Consider the following 6,971-nt stretch of genomic DNA (forward strand, 5'->3'; position numbering starts at 1 on the left):
TATGAGCCTTTATGCATCAGTGAGCTTATAAGTGTTAGTGTCCGTGAGTGTGAATATGTGTGACTGTGTGTATATAAGTGTGTTCGTAAGCGTGGGCTGTGTAGGTGTTTTGTAACTGTATGTATGTGTCTGAGTTTATATGTGAGCGTCTGTACGCTACTGTGAGTGTGATTATGTGTGTGACTATGTGTATGTGAGTGTGTCTGTGAATTTGTTATGTATGTGTGAATGTGTATGAGTAAGGGTGTATGGTTGTGATGTGGGTGTATGAATTTAACAGTCTATGTACAATTTTCTTTTGAATTTTACTCATGTGTGTGTGTGAGTGTGTGTGTGTGTGTGTGTGTGTATGTATTTGCAAATGCAAAAAGACCAGAAAAGTGAAGCTACAAGTTAACCAATGAAGACACACTAAGAAGAGGCATTACCCCACATGCTTAGCTTCGGTGAGGAAATGGTTTGTTTTTCTGAGGCATCTTAAGAAAGAAACCTTGCCTATTATTTAAATTTTAATATGGGGGTAGAATATGAATGCCATAGGCATACACGTGAAGGTTAGAGGACAACCTACAGGGGTAAGTCCTATCCTTCTACCATGTGGGTCCAGATAACTGAACTCAAGTTGTCAGGCTTGGTGGCAAAGGCCTTCACCCTCTGTTACTCCATCTCCACAGTCATCTTTATGGCATACCCGCATAACCCTCAACATGAGCCTTAAGACTCAGGGGGCTTTTGGCTCACCTGAAATATAGAAAACTGCTTTCAGCATCAGGATAGGACAGAAGGCAGGCAAGAAGAAAACTCCAAATAAGTGAAAACCTATTGTCTCCTGAGTGGAGGCAGATATAAGAATAAGGCATGGGGTGAGCTACATTTACTGTATGTAAAAAAACACCATAATTGACAGAAAGAAAGGACAGGTTCAAATTTTTCTGAAAATAGACTAACTTTGCTACCTAAGATATTTCTTTTTTATGAAATGAAAATATCATTTAATAATTCATGTTTAAGTAAAGTATGTGCAAAATTCCATAGGTTCCAAAGCTCACATTTCTCTCTAAGAACTTTGATGTTTCATGCTTGATCTCCCATGTTCAGGCTTGTTGTAGGAAATACCTAATTTCAATCAGTGGTTTCTACCCTGCCTTTCACTACTCAGTTCCCAGATAAAAGACACACAGCCTTTATATTTATAATTAGCCTTAATCGGCACTAGAGCTAGGCAGATAGCCACCCTCCATGCTATTAGAATCTATTTCCCCATCAATAACTCCATTTTATTAATTGTCATATTCCTTCTGGGAAGCTCTTAACTCTAGTTGGCTAGCCCTTGGGGCCATGTTTTCATGATTCACTTAACCCAATGACAGCTTTTCCTTTCTCTACCTCCTTCTCTCTCTCTCCTGTGGTGCTCCTCAGAACCCCAAGCCCAGGAACCCCAAACCATACCTATGTCTCTTCTGCCCAGCTATTGGCTCTCGGCATTTTTATTTAGTCAATAGGGGATAACTTGGGGGGTAGGGGCATGGTTACAAGGCATTATTTATCATTTGTGTACATGCAGACTTTCTTGTCACTAAGGGCGACCAGGCCCTGGAGACCAGTATTAAGCATTACAATACAAGCAGAAGACCAAACCTCAACAAGGCTTTCCAGAACGGAGCTGAAATTATCCTTGATGTGAAAAGCTTTCAAACTGAGACTCCCTGCAGATATAATAATGAAAGTTGTTTAGTTGATATGTTTATTTTACAAACTTTACCACGGCATTGACCACCCCAAGTATGAAGTCTCAGCATGGAGAGGTTTCTACATTACATGCCTATAATGCAGCCATCCATAGCCCATCAGGGATTCTGTGTTTCTTTCATCAGCCACTGGAGCTTTTTGTAATCATCAGGCCCTGTGACTGCTGCTTATAAAAAAAATCTCATGCAGTCCTACCCAACAAGAGTATTAGTGCAAACTCAGTCTAATGCCATTCAGCATAAAGTTAAAAATCTTCATTATTTTTTCTGCCCTCAATCACAAAACCTACTATGTGGTTCTAGCTTGTGAATTTTAGGAAAAATCAAGACCCTGTGACCTTTAATTATATTTTGATCAACATTGCTAATTTGGTTTAATATTTAGACATATGTTAAGTATTATTTCTCTATATGCTAAATAGTGACTTTCATCATTTCCTAACTGAATGAAAGAGTAAAAAAATATCTACAAAGTATGTGCCATATACAAATTTAGAAGGTCTACAGTTAAAAGTGCAAACACCATGTACTGAATCGGCTAGAAACAAGACCACTGCAAGATGGCTCAGTGAATAAAAGTAGCTGCCAACAACTCTGACAACCTGAGTTCAATTCCCAAGCCCAACATGGTAGAATGAGAAAAACCAACTCCTGAAGGTTGGTTTCTAGTCAGCATACATGTGTGGGAACAGACAGATTAATAAATGTAAGAAATCAGTTTTAAGAAGTTACATGGCATACGTTTGCAGGAGACATGACAATTACCTTGAACTCTCTGTCCAAAATTCTTACAGTAATCTATGTTGTATGTTTGAAATCACTGTACAAAATGGATAACCCCTGCACCTAAGGTCCACTGCATTGCATAAGAGGAGGAAGGAAGATTGCTGCAGTCAGAGGATCATGGAGTTTGCTCTGAGATTGTGTCTCTTAAGAGTATCAGAAACTACACTTACTAAGTCTCACCAACATGACTGCCTAAACACGAGCTGAATAAGGGCAGCTGCAATGAACATGATAACATGGTGGAAGGTTTTCCAAGAGGCTTCGACCCTACACACACAAAAGCAACTAAGAACCAATAGCAAATGATCAGCCCTAAAAGCATACATACAAAGAATATTATAGAGCCTGAACAGGTGGTGTTTATGTACTCAGGAATATATATATATATATATATATATATATATATATATTGTCTTAGTTATGGTTTCTATTGCTGCAACAAGAACACGGATAACCATAGAGCAAGTTGGGAGGAAAAGATTTATTCAATTTACACTTCTACATTGCTGTTCATCAGTGAAGGAAGTCAGGACAGGAAGTCTGACAAACCAGGAACCTGAAGATAGGAGCTGATGCAGAGGCCATGGAGGAGTGCTGCTTACTGGCTTGCTCCCAATGGTTTGCCCAGTTTGCTTTCTTATAGAACTCAGGACCACCAGACCAGGAGTAGCCTCACCCACAATGGGCTGGGCTCTCCCCATTGATCACTAATTGAGAAAATGCCTTACATAAATCTCTTGGAGGACTTTCTCTATGATGACTCTAGTTTGTGTCAAGTTGACCCACAAAACCAGCCGTGTGTGTGTGTGTGTGTGTGTGTGTGTGTGTGTGTGATTTAAATATATAATATAATGTATGTGTAATATATTATGTACTATATAATGCAATATACTATACAATATATACACAGATATAGACATATATGTATGTAATAATTAATGAAAACAGGGACATGAATTTTAAAAGGAGCAAAAAAGGGTTTGTTGGAGGATTGGGAGGGAAAAAAGGGAAGTAGTGGGAGATGACATAATTATATTATAATCTCAAAAACTAAAGAAGTAATTTTTTTATAAAGTTAATATCCCACCCCTTTTGTAAGCTCTTTTGCTTACTTACCATGCCAAGGTCACCCGATACGGCCACAAGGAATGAAACCACGCCACTTGAAGAATCCATAGCAAAACTTAAGCTGTGGCAATTTTATTGAGAAAAGTCAGACTTTTTATAACCTTATCAGAAACAGAATGGAATGGCACTTGCCAGGATCGATACAGTTGTAGTTGCCAGGATACAATGAAGTTTGCAGGCTATCCAGGGTTCACAAAATTAATGTCCAAGACCCATTGTCCTGTCAAATCTCCATGCTTCCTGGACTACTGAGGGAACACACAGAGAAACACAAAGCACTCCGAATGCTCACTGCCTGAGGGAGGGCATGGTCTGTCCAGAACAGGAAGGCGCATTGCGCCCCAGGAGCCATGGACTTTAATCTGAGAAAACCTACGACAGGATGCCTCTCAAGGCAGGCAGGCCAAGCCAACCCGTGGTTCCCTAAAACCTTCTTTCTGGCAGGAAGCTCTGCAGAGGCATCTGTGTGCTAAGATTTACAGTAGCAAGAGATCCCAGCCCCGCAGGTCATCCGAGGGAAATCATGTACTCCTGCTGTGAGGAATCCGCGTCTTACACATTTACAGTTCATCTGACAAGCTAATCTGACAAATGCTAACAGGAAACTCCCATTATGGTTTTCAGTGGACGCATGGCCATCTAAACAAATGAGTCTGAAATGCATAAATGTTCATACGAGAAAAAGCACTCTTGGATGATGGTTGAGTAAACAGTATAAAACAGATTCCACTCTTTAAAATTAGACCCGATTACATACTAAAGCCCTACTACCTTTGACTTTGGTGTGATAAGATGCACTCTTTGACTGTGGGATTCTGGGAAGTTTACTCTTCTTGTAGAGCATTAAATGAACTGGAATGTGGGGCCGGTGGACCATGCCACCAGACAGAAGACCAGGTAAGACTGAAGCAGGTTCCAAAACCCCAGGAATTTGCATAATTGAGAACGGCAGGTGTTAGAACCAGCTCCAGGCAGGGCCTACCTGTCCTGGAGCACATCATCAAGACTCTCCATTGAAAGGGCCATGACAACCAGTCACATAGGGACAACACCTGAAGGTCTTCCCCATGCAAATAACGCATCCCTAACTTCTCAGACTGAGCCAATGGGAAGCATCTAGTCCTGGATCTCGCCTTACCCCCAAAATGTTTATATGGTCTCTATCCGCATGGAAAAAGTGGACGAGTTATTTCACCAAGAATCCTCTGAGGGCGGCTGTTTTATTGAGCTGTAACACTCCAGGGAAGAGTAAGATTCACTGCTGGGCCTTGGCTCCTTGGCATGGCAGGCTCAAGCTCCTGCCGAAGTGGTTGCTGGTTGCAGCCATATCCCGCCACTTGCTTAGTGGCTCAGGCTATGGCTTCTGGCTGGCAGCCTGCCATGGTTTGTCACTACTCCTGCCACTAGCACTGGGGGAGCTGTAATGGAGGTTGAAGAGATCCGGCTGCCTGCCCCCCACCCCTAGCTTCCCCTCAGAGGGTTGTGACACTTTGGCCTTTCCGGCCAGGGCAGAGCCCCTCAGAACCTTTTAAAGTTCGATCGGATTGCATCCTATCTCCCCTGAGTGAACTGCCTGCCTGCAGCGCTCCAGCGTCCCAACGGTGAGATGAGCACACAGCCCGACAAGGGACGTTATGTAAATGTTACTGCATAAGAAACTAAAGGCAAGAATATCTATGAAAATGTACCTCTACCCTTGGGTCTCAGCCTACTCTACAACAGTAGTGTGGAGCAATTTTTATAAGAAAAAGATACAGGGCTATTTAAATGGAAGAGGCTTCCTCTGGGTGCTAGAAACTTCTGTACCGATTAGTAATGGAAAGCAGACTCTGGAAATATCTTGGAAATGGTTGTCTTAATAAGACCATAACTAGGGGGCGATGGCAATCATTAGGGAACAAAGTGTGGAAATCTTCATTCAACACAGGAAAGTGATAGGTGTCATCGTGAATAAGCAAAAGCACAGCTCATGAGGTCAGGAAGCTCTAAGTGCCTACAGAGCACTGTGCACAACCTGTACACGGCTTCTGGTACTACAACTGGAATATTGAAAACATCTGTGGGTATTTGAGAAGGTTTAAATTAAAACATTAATCACCAGTCACTGTAAGCAGCTAAAGATTTGAAACTGTGTGCATAGTCATGGGGAAATTGGATTAAAGTAAAATGAAGACTAGGTTTTATCAATTTGGAAAACATTAGAAAGTTTATTATTATCATTATTATTATTATTATTAATTAGAAGGGGAAGTGGGCATAAGTTTTTACAACTTCTGGGGGAATCAATTTGGTAATATATATTTAAATCATAAATGTTCCTTAACATGGCAACTTCGATTCTAGGATTTCTCCTACACAATTGGCTCTCAAATGTACAAGAAGACATGTTCATTTAATGCCTATTTAGTGGTCACCACCATCTGCAGATCTGTTGCTGTCGTAACTAGGATGCAAGCAGCGAATGTAGACTCTCCTGAGTGTGTGTTTGTTAGGGCTAAGCTACAAAGTAAACATGTGTCAGATGGAGGCAAGTGCCATGAATAGAAGTCAGATGGGAGAAGGGAATGGCAAGAGAAGACAGATATATCACATAAGCTACATAAGGAGGTGACATCTCAACAAAGACCTAAGGAAAATAAGGCAACTGCTTATGCACATACCTGCAAGAAGTGCATTCACATATATCCTAACCAGGTGACACTCACCTCCACTCCCAGATACTCATGAGGCTGAGGCAGGAGGATTGAGACAAGCCCGGGCAACTTCAAGAGGGCTGGCAGATACCTGGCAATACAGCACTGTTGAGAACATACAAGACCCTGACTTCTACCTTTAGTGGTTAGCTGAATTAATGGGTGTATGAGTGAACGAATGTATATCATGTATTAGGGTGGGTTTTCTATTGTTGTACAAGGTTCCATCAATAGAGATAAACGGATATGGCGCATAGTGTGTGTAGGAAAGAAAGGGTGTGAGTGGCTTTGGAGGCAAGTTTGGAGCTGGTTCTGAGCAGAGACTCACTTTCAATGCGCTGTCTTGCTTTTCACAGTATGGGTACACTCTCATGCTTCAGAGACCGCACACCACCTGATGTGCTTAACACTAAGTGAATACAGCTGGGGCTGAAATACTATAAATATTTATATAAGACATTACATAAATATTTCTGAGACTTGTAGAAATCCTCAATGATACTGTTCTATAATCCAAATCAGCTCAGGAAAGCCATAAATGCATGTCACATGTACGTGTACAATAAGAATACTTTCTGATGAAACACATCAAGAAATTCATAGGTAAATACATGTG

Source organism: Mus caroli, unplaced genomic scaffold (assembly GCF_978045245.1).
Source record: "Mus caroli unplaced genomic scaffold, Mus_caroli_1 scaffold_1, whole genome shotgun sequence".
In the NCBI taxonomy this organism is placed as follows: domain Eukaryota; kingdom Metazoa; phylum Chordata; class Mammalia; order Rodentia; family Muridae; genus Mus; species Mus caroli.